At 39.7% G+C, this 18,606-nt stretch overlaps 1 protein-coding gene across 3 annotated transcripts in view; it reads right to left on the reverse strand.

Moving 5' to 3' along the window:
* Positions 1-14,965: 14,965 nt before the first annotated feature.
* HMG20A (high mobility group 20A) overlaps positions 14,966-18,606 on the reverse strand; it is a 45,599-nt gene continuing 41,958 nt past the window's right edge. For all 3 annotated transcript variants that reach the window (XM_041123275.1, XM_041123273.1, XM_041123274.1), the window contains one exon: positions 14,966-17,796. The gene's annotated coding sequence lies outside the window, so the exon portion shown is untranslated. The remainder of the gene's footprint in view (positions 17,797-18,606) is intronic.

Below are 18,606 nucleotides of genomic sequence, written 5' to 3' on the forward strand. Positions count from 1 at the left end.
GATCATTTGCTGTAGAAGGCTTTTAAAATACTTTCTGAACATAAAACACCATCAGATACATTTATCACAAAATATCATCCTCCTACCCACAGCCTCCAGTCCTGGACATGCCATTCATTGGTCATGAAGCAGCAGATGCATCAAGACAAGCTGAAGCTTTTAGCAGCTTTTTAATCTGAAGGAGCAGATTGAAATAGAAGAATCATACCCATCAGTCTTAAGCTTAAAATATTTTGACTTAATGTACTACACAGTAAGGCTGGCATTCCTCTGGCTTCTGCAGTGTTTTCGATGGGGACTTGTACAATTCATCATTGATTGGCGCAAGGTCAAGGGACTCTGACGAAGTACAAAAAAAGCTGGGAAAGAATTCAGCTCGCAATAAAATGCATTTGACAAAACAGAAACCCATGTTGTGGATATGAAAGAGGATGGCCTGGCTCTAATCCTCCACCCTCAGGAAGACTCACTGAGAAAGCACAAGTGGCCAGTTCCAAGCACACTGTAAACTATCATTTCCTAAAATTCTGTCTAACAAGCCTCAGCACTGATAATGCTCGAAGAATATGGACAAAGGTGAATTCAGGAACATCGCTGCCTTCACGAACATTGCTGCCTTCACGGGTTAAAAGGTCTGCTAGGCCGATTCCACTATGGAACCCATGGAGCTATTTTGGGCACTAATGTCTATAAGGGTGCTAATGGGCTGTTGTACAACAGTACAGTAAAGCTGTAACCTCTCCAGGACAGACACTGCAGCTTACTGTATGTCTGTACAGCATCTAGCACAACGGAGCTCCAGTTCTAATAGCAGCCTGTAAGTGTTATTGCACTACAACAATGGGCCGTGATAACTTAGATAATGAAAATAACGTATGCATCAGGAATACCTATGGCATAATTACACAGTTTATTCAAAGCACCTAATCAAATTGTTCAGCAACTTAACAAACAAACATAGAGGCAGATACTCATAGATCAAGGAGCAAATTATGATTAGTGCAGGTATAATTGCCTTGGAAACTCCCCACATTTTCAGTCAGGCCAAGGACTGGCTAGTAACATGTTTGGGCAAGCACGTATTTCTCCTTATGAAAGATAAGCCCCAAACACTCGATTAAGAGCAGTCTGAAAATGCAGGAATCCATGAGCACTGTATCTTTGATCCCAGGAGAAACTGACCTTAGGCAGCTTGGTAAGCTTCAGACTTATGCTAAGATGTCTTTAGGGCATTCTCCAGTTAATATGCTACACTAATAAAGTCTATTTAATTATCTGAATAAATCTTACTATTTCATAAATTACTTAAAGGAGTGAACTCATTTACATATTGACCAGTTCACCTACCTGACAAACAAGTAATATCCAAGCAAGTGAGAGTGTTACTTCTCCAGGTTCCTCAGTTCCCAATCCCTCCAGTACTGGGTAAACCTGCTGTCTCACTAGAAAGCTGTCCCATCGTATCATTGCAGCACACACTAACTACAAAGGTCTCGGAAGGCTCTACTACACTCATATTTGGAAGCCATATGCCATCAGCCCACAGAGAAGACCCTACCATAATCTCAAGAGCATGTAATGCTACCATCCAACATTATAGTACCCCATTCAGCACAGGATGACCTCCTTTCCAGCACATCACTGAATACCCCTCCAGTGCTGTCAGATGTCATGCACACTCACTTGTACTCTTTCTGTTGCCTGTCTGCCTTCAGGAAAAATCCAAGCATCAATTCAGATGTAGAGCTGGAGGCCTGAAAACACACATTCACCTCTTCATGAATTAGCAACAGGAACAACCCACAGGGGTTGGGAACCAGCAAAAAATGGTGTGCAACCAGGTCAGGTCGCGTAACCCTGCTAGGACCCATCCTTTTTGTTTCCCTGATCCTCTCTTCCCTCTCCAGCACCCCAAGCCAGGACCTGGACACATGAGGAGACACAGGCTTCCCTCTGATGCAGCAGCTACCTTATAAATTACACAGCAAATTAAAATTACTTTATCACAGTGATAACACCATCATCTGCAGTGTTTATAGGTTAATAAATTGTGTCCATGAATGAATATGTGCTGACTCATTAACTAAGCTGCAAGTGAGAGCCATTCATCTCCTCTGCAATACCCTGAAAACCAGTGTCCCTCCTCTGCCAGGGAATTCATTTTCATTTTCCCTGCTTTGGAGAGGGGAGTGGGAGGGGGGAGCAGGGGGGAATTATTTCCTCTTGCTCGCTTCCCGCATTAGTAAAGCCCTGGAGGTTATTTAAATGGTAACTTCAAAGGAGGTATATGATCGCTCTGTTTACTGCTCTAGGAGTCTCATTTTACACTCAGATTTAAAAGCCTCTCTGACTCAGAGGCAAACAGCATCACTTGCAGGCTTTGGAGCTTCACAGATACAGCCAGCTCAGGTGCAAGGGACCAGGAGAAAACGGAGAGACAGAGAAAGGATTTGTTTTGTTTTGTTTTGTTTTTAACCACAGAATGTTGGACAGGAAGGATTTTCAGGGATATAACTTACTGGGCTCTGTAGGCAGTGATAGGGAATGGCTCCCCATGAACAGAGAGCCTCAATGTGCCAAGTGGGGAGTAAGAGGCTGTTTGGTCTTCAGGACAGTAAGGGAAAGGAATTATTAAGAGCTGTTCTGAAGCACAGGGACAGTTATAGAGGGAAGAAAATCAGAGATTCTCATGTACTGAGCCTCCTGCACACTTATCCACTATGTCTTTTCACCAAGTCTGGAGGCTAGTAAGTATTAGCTGCAATTCATTCATTCCATCACCCTCCTCCTGGGGATGGCTGTGGGTCAGGCAATGAGTTACCTTGGTAAGGCTTGTTAAGTAGATTCACTAATACAGAAGGAAATTTTAAAAAACGCTCCTGGCACTTGAAATAGAAGCTGCATTTGTGATGAAACTTTGTTCTCCTAAGCACTGATTTCTCAGTCTGACATTACAGGTGGATTTGGAAGGGAGATGAGGTTTAGAGATAAGGCAATTCCCCCACCACTACCAGATTAGACCCAGCCAGTAAAATGAGCAGTCCACACCACATCATGGCAGTACAGCTCCCTAACTACAGCCTAGACCCCTTCCCACTTTTTTCATGGCTGCACCTAGCTTTGGTCACTGAGAACCTACCACACACATGAAATTTAATTGGTTAGTTTTAATAATAATAATGTTTATAGGTATGATGGATTTTTTTCCTGAAGCAGAGCTCTGCTAGGAAAAGCTCCTCTCCTCCATCTCTGCTTGAGCAACTAAGCACATGGAAGAACCAGGCAAGATCAAAGAAACTGTCTCCCTGAAGAACCTGAGGGTAGGATTTGGAAATGCAAGTGCTTCTGCAATTGGACATATGGACTGGCCCCTAATTCTCAAGCTGGTCAGACTTGAGAACTATGAATTTTCAAATAAATCTATGCATTTTTTCCCATGGGCATAACTAAAATAGAGTCTTCTCACAGAAAGCCATTTTGACAAATTTTCTGACACATTCTCCCTAATACTGCCTACAGCAGGAAGCAGCAAGATTACATGGTGGAAATACCACCTTGTGGGAGAAATAAGCTCCAGGTAGTGCCAGCACTTACATATGGTTGAATATAACTGCTCCAAGCATATTTCAACTTCTGTCTCCATCAGGCTGGCAAATTATTGCATATATATTCATCTGATACAAAGAAAGTGGGCTCTTTGAAGGATTTTTTTTTCTTCTCCTCTGAAAAAAAAGGGTTGCTTTAATTAGAATCTACTGGCTAAAAGCCTTTTTTTGGAGCAATTGCATCAATTCTGTTCCATTAGCCACCACAGGAAGCCGGATTAGGAAATAACTTGATACATAGCTGAAAAAAGAAAGTAAATGAGAACAGTATAACAAACCCCTCTGCCTAGAAGCACTCAAGCAGCCAAGAGTATTATGAGGGGGGTTGTGAAGAATGCATATCCTTATTTAAGTATTTCATTCTTTTTCAGATGATTGCAGTGCATATGAAAGCAGAGGACTGACAGCAATAGCTAATGCTCTCAGAAGAGGTCACGAACCTAGATAGAGAAGGGAGGTATCTCTGCAAGCTCTCGTGATAACCCTCCATCCTAACAGATGGTCCTCCCTGTAGTTCCAAAGCATCCACTCCAGATGCCCAACAAGCATGTGACAGATGTTTGCTCTCTCCCAAGTTCTTCAAGAACTTTCTGTACTGAGAACAGCTACCCAAATAACCTTAGTCTCTAAAGACAAAATTGTATTATCAGTTCCACCTGCACTTCCACCACTTCAGTCAACACATTCAAGGGTGCACAGGAGATCAAAATTCTGCTCAAACCCTAGATTATTACAGCTTGCATGTGACAATGGCTGGGTTTTCAAAGTGTTCTGAAAGAAACTAACTGAAGGGTATGGACATTTTAAACAACAAGATACTGTTTTTGCAAAATCTTTCCATCAGAGAGTTTATTCAGACAGATGGGAGGGCTGTCCTCTGTGTAAGGCTCTGTTCTAGAAGCTCAGAGATGAAAAACAAAATGTAAATTCAACAAGTGAATATTCATAAGATGAAAACTTCACAAGACTATTTTATATTTAGAAGCCTTTGCTTGAGAACCTACCTCCCCAAACCAGACATTTAAACTAATGAACCATCCAGACACTAGCTCTGAACCTTCTCATCACAGAAGCTCAGCAAACAACGTCTCTTGGGAGATCTGGAGCTGACAGGAATCTTTCCCTCATGGGCAGCAACTGAGCCAGCTCTAGATATACCAGCAAAGCCTAAAACTGATCTTTTTTATCCTGTTCTTTCCTCTCAACTTCAGACCGGGTTACTAAAACAAGATTTCTCACCTGTGACTTCCCCCTTGTGTAGAAGGGAAAAAGTGCGAAAAGGTAATTTTGACTGACTAGTTTTCTTCTGTACACAGCTCCATTCTCCCAGCATGACAACCACCTCCTAATCACAATGCAAGTCTCCTGGCAGTGCCACTCTTTCCTTAGCTGAAACAGCACCCAGTATTCATCCCTCTTCAGTTAAACCCCTTGTAGCAGCCTGTCATTTGTTCTAAATCTTAAAAAAAGAGCAGTGGAAACACACTTCACCCTGACCTGAGTGAGGAGCAAGACTGAAATTCAGAAGAGACTAAGTAGTCCAGTGAAGAGAAGATACAGATTGTGGAGAGTGGTGAATTTAGGATCCTGAGAAACAAATTTTTCATAATGGTATTACTTACTATGCAGTCTCTGTAGACAATGAGCCCAGACAGGGCTCATTAGTATGCTAAAAATCAGTTTCTAAACTGATACAGTTTAATTATGTAAGACTGTATGGATACTGATTTTAATATTGGATCATTTTATTAATGCATCCACACCAAAATTAAGTATTTTGACATAAATATATGTAGAAGCAGACTACACCTTTATGCTTAAAGACGGTTAAAAATCACACTTTCATGATATTGATAATTTCTGGCTAGTTGAACAAGCCCAGTCAAAAGGTTATTTCTGGCTCCCGCACTCAGTCACGTTATTCATTCTCTTTTATCCACTATGCCTTCCTCACGCATTTTCTGACTACTATGCCATGCAAACAAAAAAAGGACTGTTTTCAGAAGACTACACAAGACCTTTGCCACCTCCTTGTATAGATATCATTTCTGCATGCGTTCTTAAAGGCCAGAGCTTGAGAAAGAATAATGAAAATAAGATTCAACTGCAATATTTGTACTATTTTAGGCAGCACATCTCAAATAGAAAGACGATATTGCAAGTCTACCTTAAACAGTAATAAAAAAGCCAACAAAAAATTACTATTGCCAATCCCTAATCCTCTTATTAACCATATCCAAAACTATCATTGGAGGTAGATGATTTAACAGAACAATGACTACAGATCCTTATTCAGATCACAATGATATTTCCTGGACACTGCTAACACATAGGCGAAGACACAGCCCCTTTTTCAGGCAGCTCTCAGTCTAAATGGATGATGTTTACTCTTTTCATTTGCACAATGAAGAACTGAAGCAGAGAAAAACAAATGGCCTGCCCAAGAACTCTATCTACATCAGTTCTTTTACCACCCTCATCACTGAAGTATCAGAGTATCTTTCACTAGTATATTGACCAGACCATGAGACAGAAATAGTATCTGTCACACACAGAAAGTCTATCTCAGAGCCTGGAAACTGAACCTAGATTATCTGGATCCAGGCTCAGTCCTCGTACCTCACCCTGAGGACACCCTCCTCTCAACAGATCTCCTGTGATGTGAAAGAGCATCAGCCCTGGATAGTGAAATGCTGGATTTGGGGAATTGACTACTAGAGAACTTCAGAATCGAATTGAAATTTCCTATCATTAAGAAAAAGTAGCAGCAGTGATGGAAAGTAACAAAAGTGTTTCTTTAAGTGACAGGACTGACATTTTTGTGATTTGAAACTCTCTCATTGCTAGGATTTTAAAGTGCTGATATTTTATCATCAAACTGGAACCCAGCTGGTAAGTATCAATAATATGAGAAACTCGGCAGAGAAACAGTGACCCCATTATATGTGAAAGAGCATTGCTATTTTAGCTGAAGAAATGTATGCTCTTTGAGTCTTGTAATGCATTGCAGGAGTTCCTCTTTGATTTTTCTTAGGAGAAACCCCATGCAGATTCCTCTGTGAAGCTGTATGGCAGGATTAGAGATACTGGATGAGTCTAGGAAAAGCTGCAGAGCCAGTTTCAGCTTTCCTGCAGATTGATAATCCATAACCACATATATAATTGCTGAAGACTGGAGATGAAATCCCGGCTCCAACAAATTCAGTAACTAAATTTTCATTAATTTCAAGGGGGCCAAAACTTTCCTCTGAAGCTTTGGCTCTACAAAACAGTTGATCTAGTTGTGAAGTATCTACTACTAGATCAAAAATGTCAAAACTACATGACAACAAACTGAACTGAGACAAACCAACTTGTTACTTCATATTAGTCCAGGGCACAGGTGTGCTCCAGAAGAGTTTCTGATGAAGTTAGTGCTGTCTGTCTTCTATAACCAGCATAAACACCACAATGTATTTACGCTAGTTCAACAGAAGTGACATTGTGTGTCTCATTAAATACATACTGCCTAGTAATTTAGCAACAACCAAACAGTTTTTAATGTTCATGAAACTATTGTCTGTGCTCTTAAAATGAGGAAGTTTTAAGACCACCTATGTAAGAGGACTGAACAATTCCACTTTGTGTCCCAAGGCATGGATGCTGATCTATGCCATTCTCCCTCACAGAACAGCTACATCTGAGAAAAGGCTTTATAAAAAGTCTGTCACACTGCACAGTCAACTTTAAGTTGACTTTTGTTCTTTGTCTTTGATTTCCTCTGTGTCTTTGTTCTGCTGGTGCTTCAGCATTAGAGTAACCCATTTCTTTAACATTATCATTGTCTTGGGCTGTAATTCATTGTAGGTTCTGCCACAACGGCATTGAACTCAACTACCAAATGGCCTTATTAGTAAAAACTGGCTTCAGAATCCACTGCTATTCTTGTGCTTGTCTGCACTGCCAAGAACATTTGACAAATCTTTTCTTGTTGTATGGGACTGAATCAGGTCAAAACAAGATAGGAAAAACAAACACAGAGCGTGATAAGCCTTGGTAGATGGTAGCCTACAGCACAGTTTAACTAAAAATTGAATGCCTAGACAGCAATTGTCCATGAAATACCATATGACACTCATTATTGCTGGTTGGTACCAAAGCAAAATTGCATCTGTATAACAGTTGCTTCTTAAAGAGGATCTTGGAATTCCTTCTGCAGTCACTTATATGAGAAAAGGAAGTTTATACAATGTCAAAAGGATTCAGAGATGGAGAAAGCACCAAATGAATGACTCCATGCAAACCAAAAGGCAAACTCCAACAGTGAAGGGTCATAGGGGAGGCCAGGACTGAAGGTGAGAAGGGATGAAGATTAAGTCAGAGTTGGGATATATTGAGGAAGATGTAGAGACCAAATCCTGCCTGTGGTTATGGCCAGGAAAACCTCCAGAAATCAAAGGGCTGCATTAGTCCAAGATGGGCTACTAGATTTGGAAACAGACCAGATGCAGTACATATAGATCTGTTTCCTGTAAGAAGGGAGATAACCCTCAGACTCAAAGCAGGACTACCAGAAAAAGAGATGCAAGAGATGTGATGAAAAAATATAAACACCAGAATAAGGCAAGCATATCCAGGCATCGCTGCCAAGCTCAGCAGGTATGTTACAGAGTATACCTACACTTCATCTGGCTTCAAATTGCTCCTTTTGCAGGCAATAAAATTACTGTACAAATCCCAGAGAATAAACTGAGTTAACACCCCATTAAATACAACAGACTTTCAATTCAAGGTGAGGACGTGCCCAGCTTAAGCTACCCCTGTACAAACTGGCCCATGGGTAATATACATCAGTTCTACTGACTTATGGTCAAAAAAAAAAAAAAAAGAAAAAGAAAAAAGAAAAGAAAAAAACTGATATGCTTGGGAGTGAATTCCATTAGGAGGAATTTCTACAAGGTAAGAAAGGATACGTTCTTTGAAGCATGCTTAAATAGCACAACATATTCTTCCATAAACATTCCTTCTACAGTTGAACGCATACCCCAAGGGAGAATGCCAGGAATTTGTTATTTTGTGTATTTTCCCTTATCAGTAACATGACCTTGCTTCCCCCCCCCCCCCCCCCCCCCCCCCCAAGATTAAGCAGTCTTGATTTTATACCTTCAGTTTGTTTTGTCAGTATCTAGTTTGGAAACTGGGACCAGAGAGAATGGCACTGTTGCAGGCTTGATTTGTTGCCCCCATTTCACAGAAGACAAGATAATTTAGAACACTTATTTCCATAGTTTTCAGTCGCAGTAGTTGTGGGCCCCTTCCAAATTTGCTACTCCTCCAATGACATTCATCGAGAAAAAGCTTTCTCTGTAGGAAAAATCTTTGTTGGCAGAGGCATCTACTCGATTTTAGCTGGTTTTAAGCTGAAACAGCTTAGCACAAAGGAAGAGAACAAGAGAGGGAAAGAAAGGCAGGACAGGAAAACATACAGATAAGGGCAACAGCATGAATTCAAGAGTTAGATTTAGATTGTCATGCATTTACTGACAACTTTAGATGCTGAAAAGGAGATGGTTCTCTATAGTCTGTGCTCCTACATCATTTCAGTGCGCAGTTTCATGAAATAGTGAGCCAAAATGCAAGCAAGATACCTCCAGAAAGGAGTTCCTGTTCTCCCTGCTCTCCTCTCTGATCCTCTGCTTACTTTGCACAAACCCTAGTGCTTGCAAACTTGTACATGAGCTCAGCAAATTCACAAAATACAGAAAACTTTCAGCAACTAAAAAAGCTGGGTAGTTTTCTACTATTTTGATGAGTTAGTGAAGCTCACAGTTGGGCAGGGATGCTGTTGGCTGGAATAAGATCATAGTGAAACAGCTACCACCATGCTGCGTACACTCTAGCTCCAGAGATCTGGCAGTCCTGTTTCAGCGTGAAGCTGTTGCAGGCTCCCAAAATGAACACCAGGTCTGCAAAGATCCAGTGCTATGTAAATACCAAGAGTTGCAAAGCTTCCATTACATAGATTTATGTATTCACAGCTCCTGCTAGTTAGGAAGCTAGAGAAGTCAGCTGTGCTGATTTTACATATCAGCCAACACACAGAATCAGCTTCAGCCAACTAGAAACCTTTATCACAGCCATTCCTTGCTGTCAGAACAACAACTTCAAAGACATGCAAAATGAGTTCATGTTTTATTTGCCATATCAGCATTTCCTTGTAACACAAGAATGCTTGCTGTACCACTTCCACCCTGACCAGCCCTCAAAGCATGGTAGGAAAAGGATAATGTATCTGCATGAAACAAAGAAATAATTTCAAAAAACCCAACAAACAAACCAAAACAAAAAAAACAACCAAGAAACTACCATCTGCCTAGAACAAAACCAGGGAACTGACTTAAGTTTCCACACACAGAAGCTCTCTGGCTCTGGCTCCTACTAACAACAGGCTTTTTCACTCTCATTTTGAGATACCAAGACTTATCATTAGAGGGCACCGCTTCCCCCAGTAGAAAATGGGTTCTTTCCCTTATGTGGCTAGATATTTCAGACATCTGGAAATACACATTTACCACATAACCATGAAGTCCTGAAACTAGGGTGCAGCTGGAAGTCCATTTTCACATTTGCTACTTTTTCTGCCCGAAAGCACTTCAAGAATGTAAGGAATCTGCAGGTCTGAATCCAAACTTACTGAGACTAAAAACTCAACCATTTTTCCACTGGCAGTAGGTGAACATTAACCTCAAGAATAAATGCAAATTCTATTCCTGTATCCTCTTATTCCTGCTGTCCTTATCCTACAAAGTCCCTTAACGGATTTTTAATGGGGTGAGGGTAGAAGGTAATTCTTACTCACCCTTTTTGGAAAAAAATGGGTTGTAAACAGAATTTGACTCTGTGCATTTACATATGCCAGGGCCACTCATTATTAATGCTAGTAAACAGAAGAAAAGTGACACCCTTCCCTCCTGCATATCAAGTCCATAGCACATGATGGTATACAGCTACATTTCTTCTAAAGGAGCAGACCCTCTACTTCTGTAGAAGTGTTTTAAAAGAACTGAAATCTTTTGAGGACACCCTCCATAATCCACACTTACATACAAGGAAAACAGCACGTGTACTGCTGTTTCAGAGCATATACAACATTCATGCTAATAAAGCCACAGAACTTGCGGGGAAAGGCATTAGATCAATCTTCCAGAGGCTTTTCACTCTCCTGGACTCAGCCATCCTGCTGGCTTGCACTTCTGATAAACTTCCTGCATCTCTTTCCCCAGTCCAAACAGTTTACTTCTCTTCCTCCAACATTAAAGAAACAAAAACAACTTGGGCAGGATTTGAAGTGTCATAGAGGAAAAGAAACTTCCTCTGAGAAGAATTAGAATACTAATACAGTTGTTAACATCCATTTTGAAGGGTGAGGGGTTGAAACAGTATGTTTATAGGCATAAAATTTTAGCTTGGGATTTCTCTGCAAGTGTCCTGGGCTTAAGCAATATTATTTCAAATAAATTAGATGAGGGAATTGTCTCTTGAGTAAGACTAGAACAGATTTAATAAAACTAAAACTGCCAATATGAGATAGAGAGAGAAATCCCATGGTACTATTACACCAGAAAGAAAACTAGACCTCTTTCTGATTCCCAGACAGCCAGGTATGCAGTTGATGTGAGTATCATTCTTCTACTCAATTAAAGGAAGCCAGACGGATATCTAGCAGCCAAGGGTTTGGACAGGCAGAACTCTTTATATGCAAGTATTCAGAATCCAAATTCATAAACAAAAAGATCAGACAGACTTCAATGCACAGACATACTTCTAGAGAAAAGTGAGAATGACTTTCACATTCCAGAGCATCAGTGACCAAAGCTACAAACCTGTAAACAGTAGTATTTAACAACTTTAGGAGATGAACCATTTAATCAACAGGGAAAGAGAAAGCAGAGGATCTTAGAATGCTCTTGTATCTTAAAATAACTTGCATCAATTCAATAATATATACACCATTATGATTTAATATCAACAAGACCAAATTTTTCAACCACACTGTACTAGCACAAGCGCAGGGACAGCTATGGGGCCAGAGTAAATCAACACCAGAACCCTGCCAGGCCTGAGCAGATATGCACATAAGGAATGAATTTTAACAGATTGCTTAAATATTTATGCTTACAATATTTAAATTAAGCATATGCATGTTAGTAAGTCTGGAAGAGTATCCTGCTTATGTTCCTCATAATTCCCTTTACTTACTTTTCCTAAAGCTTATATTCTATAAACAGTAGCACTTGTAACCAGCTGGAATCTTTTCCAGTTATCAGCCGGAGAATCAAGGTTTCCTGTTTATTAAAACCAGAGAGCTTCTCAACTCTTCAATCAAAATTTTCCTTTCCACATGCCACAAGCAACCTGCCTAACAAATTGGCAAAATATACTGATACCTACACTTTCTTGGAGAACCCTGTATTTCCACAATCTCTAACATAGAACAACTTTCCTTTTAGTATTGCAAAAATAATTTGTCCCATGTTACTATTATGAACTGCTGGAGGCCCCAGCAGGCCCCTTCAGAATCCCACCGTACTATTTATCATATTAAAAGAGAACATGCTCTCTTCCCCTAAAACATGCAAGCTAGGGCATGAGTTTGGCTACATAGAACAGTTTCTGATACCAGTGTATTATTTACATATACTTATAAAGGAGGATGGCACTTAATTTCTGATGACACAAACCTGGATATAAAGACACAGCATAAAGGACACAAAGGAAAAGAAGTATTCTAAATAGAACATACCTGGTTAGCAACATGCAGTGGCTTCAAATCCCATTAATGGGTTAACTGGTTACACTGTTTTCAGTACTTTCTTAAATGTATTCTCATTAAATAAGTAGTTCCAGATATTTTTTGAAGAATACATGCTTCCTCATGATTTTTGTTTTAAAATGTGCTTCATTATTTTTTCTTCCTGTTTCTGATCTATATGACCAATGTGGCAAGTAATTTGGGGAATCAATTTTTATAAGTGTAAGTCTAGTCAACTCAGTGGAACCATTCACAAGTATAAAGTTGACCTCATGCTTAAGCACTTCAGGATCAGGACCTAAAACCCTAGTTTAACTATTTTCGCATGACCCAATTCTCCCGTCAACTAAACAAGCAATCCCTTCTGCATTGTTTCTCTACTTCTCTATCTCTACACGTATCTTTTCAAGTATTACTTCAGCACTTCATGAAGTAACTAACAGAACTGATGGCATTTCAGTACGAAGTTTCCCTTATTAGTGCAAATAAAATCTGGATAGTTTAAAACAAACATTGATTTTCAAAGCTACAGAGCTGTCAGAACACTGTGTTGTGGCTACAAATAGACACAAACACTATAAATCTGTGTTGCATTTGTCCTCATACTGGGGTGAAACTTAAGTCAAATCATTTGTCCCATCTCCCTCCCAACACAACTTTGTAATAGAGATCACACAGTAGCCATAGTTCAGTGGTATCTGCCATCAGCATCACACCTCTCTTCTCTAAGTTTTCCTCTGAGTTAGAAAACTTCAGAGTAGGAAGCCGTGTGTTTTCATGTCTAGTATGATTTGTACAGCCACCTTTCCCTCTTGCTGCCCTCTAAAATTGTGCTTAGAAATATTCTAGCTGCATTTGCTTGTCATTACTTTAGTACAAATATTCAAAAACTTGCATTGCACAGGTCTCCCTATGCCAGTAATAATACAGACTTAAGCTTCAAACCTTCACGAACTCCAATTTCTATATCTTCAGATACACAAACCATCAGTGTCTACACATTAAATGATAAAAACCAAGAACCCACAGCATAAGAATTACAGGTTTATTAATATAACCCATGAATCAGTTTATATAAATGTTATTCCTTGTATTACATAATGGATGTGGATACTTTACCACATACCAAAATGGTACAATACATACAAAATCCAGAGATTTTGCAATTAAGATGGCAAATCATGAATATATTCCAAAAAGTTGAAGTTAAAAAAGTTAAAAAAAACCCTCAATACTATAAGCAATGAGGAAGAAAGGCGCAGCAAAACTACTCATGGTTCACAAGCAGAAAAATTCTATGGTAGAAGGACAAGCCTGAGTGTACTCCTGACTCTGAAGGATACAACTGAAGCAAAAGATTAAAAAAAGACCTAATTTCAGATTCCAAATACATTACCAACAGGAACCTCCCTTAGGAAAGAGGAAGCAATCTTTCCCTCTTAAAAAAGCCCAAAGCCCTCAAAACCCCATAACTTCCCTTAAATGATTATTAATCATCGGTCCAATTGACCAGCAGCAGAATAAACAGGGTAACAAACAGGAAAAAAACAGCAGAAATATTACACTACACTACATTATCTTAAATTGAGCATGGTTGACCACCAACTGCTCCTGATGCCACGTACAGCACCACAGGTTAGAAAATAACTAGATCTTTGTCTTATAATGAACTTATTGCTGCTTTGCTCTTATTTTTTCCCTCCAGGCGTACACCTGTTTTGCTGTTACCTTCTCCAACTCTGGACTAGCCATTGTCACATTGCAGCTATTCTCCTATAGGAGATTTCCCTATATTTCTTCTAATTTTTGTATCTTTATCATTTCCTAATTCGTATTTGACAAAATCTCCAAAGCACTGTAAATCTAAATGTGCAGTCTGCCCCAGACAGCAGATAGTATCTGAACCAAGCCTGTCGGTATACAGAAAGACCAGGCATTAATTTGGCAATCAAAATGAGATGTGACCACAAAAATAACACAAAGACACGGTTGCTTACAGCACTGTGACCTCTGAAAGAGCACCAGTGCAGGCCGAAGTCATCCAAAACTCCTCCACAGAAGATCTACACCCAAAGCACATTTCATGAGGCTACAGTTTGGCTCCATACTCAGCAAGCAGAAGAAAAGATACATGATAAAAATGTAGTAGGGGAAAAGAAAACCAAGAGGGGGGCAATAGGTATGATACAGAAGGTTCTTATAGGAAGAGAAAATAAACATGGCGGTGGGAAATTAGGGAACACAAAGGAAGACAAGGATGTCAAAAAAAGGGCTGAGGGAGAGGCACCCACGACATTTTAAAAGTTACTCAAGTTGAGGAACAAAGATGACAGGAAGAGCACTGATAATAATTAGCTATAACCAAAGATCTCTGAAGTCTTCATCACTGTAAATAATAATTACTTCCTTTAGCTTTTTCAGAGGGAGATACACTGAGGATGGAGAAGGGGAAGAGGTACATTATTTCCTTTCAAAGGTTAACGTGAAGTTGCCAAAATCTCTCAGACAACAGAGCAATGCTAGTAATAGTTCTTTCATGAAAATGCAGTTAAAATTGAATCAGAATGGATTCAATGTTGAACAATTTTAATGAAGCAAGTGTCAAACAAGCACATCAACTTCTTAGAAACAAAGGAAGTCCAAAGTTTAATTACAAAAACATTGTACAGAAAACTTGGCATCTCAACAATTCCAAACACATTAATCCAGCAAATGGATTCTGTTTTCACGTATTTCTCTTAACATTTCTCTAAGTGACAAAAGCATTTTATCCTGCTCTTCTCCTTGACACGCACTTCATTTTTTACTGTTTTTTTTTTATCAGCCAACATTGAAAAATGTAAACTGAAGTGACACTCAGAAAACACTGGAAAGATGAAATCCATTTTTATAGGGTAAATCGATGTAAATAAGCAGCTTCTTAATGAGACAAAACATCATCTGTCACATCATTGGTGAGCAAGAACTTAGTCTTCCCCCAGATGCTATGAGTATACCACCTCCCCTCCTTCCTTGTGGGAAAAAGCAAGAGATTTGTCAGCCCCCAGCTAATAATATCACCTTAAATTTCCTAACCCATAACACTTGCATGCTACTCAACAGAATGATGTATTAGCAGTATGCCACGATCTGAGAGCTGCATTGAATTTATGTAAGCAGGGGCAGCCTACAGTCACCCATACCTTATTTATGGTACGTGTATGTCACAGCCTGGAATTGCATCTTGCTATCGTATTACATAGCAATTTCTAGACTCTTTATGGGATACAACTCCAGGTATTAGGTAAGATGCCACAGATTGAACTTTAGAATTTTGTAAATAAACTTTTGGCTATGCAGTGCATTTTGGCCACTTCAATAAAGTCAGATAACACCAATTCTAAAAAACAAGATACACACAAGAAATGAAGGTATCGGTGCTTCTTCTGTAGACATTATTAACCTGTAGGATTTTCTCCCCGCACAATATTTGTCATAGCATTCACTAAAAGAAGTTCATGCCAACATCAGTTGGTCTCATCCGTGCTAAGGAAAATGGAGGTCAATGCAGCAAATTGAGGTTCGTTTTTGTGAAGTCTTGAAAAGGAGACTGAAGACAAGAGAAAGGAGTTTCCTCCCTGAAGGAAGACTTGAATGTACATGGAAATCCTTGCGGCTTTGCTACAGCAATAAGCCCATGAGTAAGCAGAGGCCTGACATACAAGGTGTTGACTTGGAGATGGCTTCAGGCAAGCATGAAGTCCATGTGTACAGCATGGGAAAAGAAGAAACTGCTTTTTAATCTTCAAATACTTGCATTACAGATACACTAAAGCGATGCTGACTGCAATGCACTCCAGTAATGAAAGCAATCTCCAATTCTTAACAGGGAAATCTTAAAGATTTCTCAAGGAGGAGCAAGGAGATTGTCACGTGGAAGAAAGAGCATTTCAATGATTACCATAAAGCCCAGAGATGTCCAACAAGTGCTCAACCAAAGTCTGAATTAACAGTTTGACAGGAACCAAAGGGCAGCAAATGATTTGCATAAGTTAGTGCAAGACAGTAGGTGCCTTCATCTTTGACAGGAGATGCAGCATAGCTCAGCAAGATTACAGACTCTAGCATGCAGAGTTCTACTTGATGTAAGTGAAAGGCCATTTAGGTCACACTCAAACATAATATACTGAATGCTATAAGCTCCACAGGCTGTACTTTAACTGTACAAAAGGTGAAAGCACTTATGGGCTGTGGGCTGTAATGTAGAATTCTGCGGGCTGCTATGTGGACCTAGCTGCTAATAACCTTCTCTGCTCTAATAATTCATGCAAAAATACATGTGCTGTTTCCAGGCATATTGCTTCCCAGCATTGTGATTTAGAAGGGCAGAAAAAAATTGCAATCCCCCTGCCCATTTCTCCTTTTATAGAATACCGCTCTCACCACGAGATCATTCTCTCAAAAACAAGGCAGTAACGTTAAATTAGAGTGAGCAACTTATCAGAGGAAGGGCAAGCTTTGTGGTTTTAGTCTAAAATGGAGATTCCTATTCTCCCTGCTGAGAAGAACCAACATTTCACTTTCCATCTTGATTACCACTGACCTTTGCAGTAGTAAAATGCTCCACCAAACATTTTCAAGAGATAACAGGAAACCTTCACAGAAGCGCAGGATGCTATGTGCAAGAGAGGTGCTTGAAGAGAGAGGGGAGAGAGGAAGTCTGTCTCATAGTAGAATCAAGTCACAAAGCATCAACCACAGTCAGTCCCTAGCAGGGAGCAAACTCACATTGTAGAAGCTGCAGGCTAACACAAAACCCCCCAAGATTATGCTTAAGAAAAGCTTATATAAACATAGCAGGCAGGGTAGGACAAGACAGTGCACCAAGGAAGACTGCCTGTTATAGCAGAGAACACAAGCGTTGCTATCTAGTACTGCAAGTATCAGATAACAAGATCAAACGAAGAAAACTAAAGTCGAGGAAAGTGATCCCACAAGATAAACATGAAAACAAAATAAAAGACACTAGAAGACATTAGGCAATATAACACATCAAAGTTATTACTACAGCACATAGGCTGACTTCATTTCACGAATTGTGAGATTTCATCTCCATAGTCAGCCAGTCCACAGAACATATGCACCCTCACACCCAGCAAAATTAATAAGAAACTGAAGATTGCACAAAAGTTGCATGCTCTTAAATGTTTACACAGAGGACAGTTCCAAATGTTTAGTGGGTGGTGTCCGTGGCTTCTTAAGACCTTTTAATGCATTGATCTGTTTGTCTCACTGACAAACCACAAAGGCAGGGACCAGGACAAACCTGCAATTCTGCCTCCCACCCCTAGTCTTTCCCTCATGGCTTCTTATTCCACACTGGCCAAAAAAATTTTGTAAAGCATCCCTGGGTCACGAGACCTGCAGACAAAACAGAAAAATAAGTGTTAGAAGACTACAGTCTGCCAGGACTAAATAGGCACTGTGACATTATTTTTTTGCATGCTTTATCTAAAAACAAAATATTAAGAAGTATAGCAAAGAAGCCTATAGAGACAGAACTGTAACTGGATTCTTGTTTCCATCCAGAGAACAGTGCTAAATAAAGAAAAACTTCCTCTTCTCTCCCATATACTGTTTGCACAAAGAAGTCCTCTTTACCATGCAGTACAGAAAAACAAAAACATTCACTAGTATAGTCAAGTAGTCACTAAATACAATGTACTAAGCCACCAAAAACCTCTTCAGTTCTGTGAAGCACAGTGGTTTTCAAGAGTATCATAATAAATAGATTTTTCTATGAAATTGATTTGTAATGTGTCTCAACCTCAAACAGAGTATTTGGTTGATAGACATTACATTTAGGAGAATATACTTCATACGCATGTTAACAAAGGGACAATGATGATGACAGTTTGCTGATACAGTTTATCGGATGCCAGCTGAACCTTTCTATCCAAAGCTTCCCTCTTTTCTACGGAAGCTCTACTTTTTTCTAGGTTTGCATCCAGTAAAGGCCAACCTTCTGCCTTCTATGATTTTGTCACAAAATATAATCATTGCCTTAGTGTAATTAATAGCTCTATGAATTTCTTGATCATGATATCCACTTAAATGTATGTCTTTATATAACAAAACTAGGTGATTATTAATCACAGTTTTAATTGCCTCACACTGTCTTGGTGCTGAAAAGAGGGAAGGTATTGGTGGGAGGGGGAAGAAAGGAATGGA

The sequence above is a fragment of the Aquila chrysaetos genome, chromosome 5 (assembly GCF_900496995.4).
Source record: "Aquila chrysaetos chrysaetos chromosome 5, bAquChr1.4, whole genome shotgun sequence".
NCBI classification, from domain to species: domain Eukaryota; kingdom Metazoa; phylum Chordata; class Aves; order Accipitriformes; family Accipitridae; genus Aquila; species Aquila chrysaetos.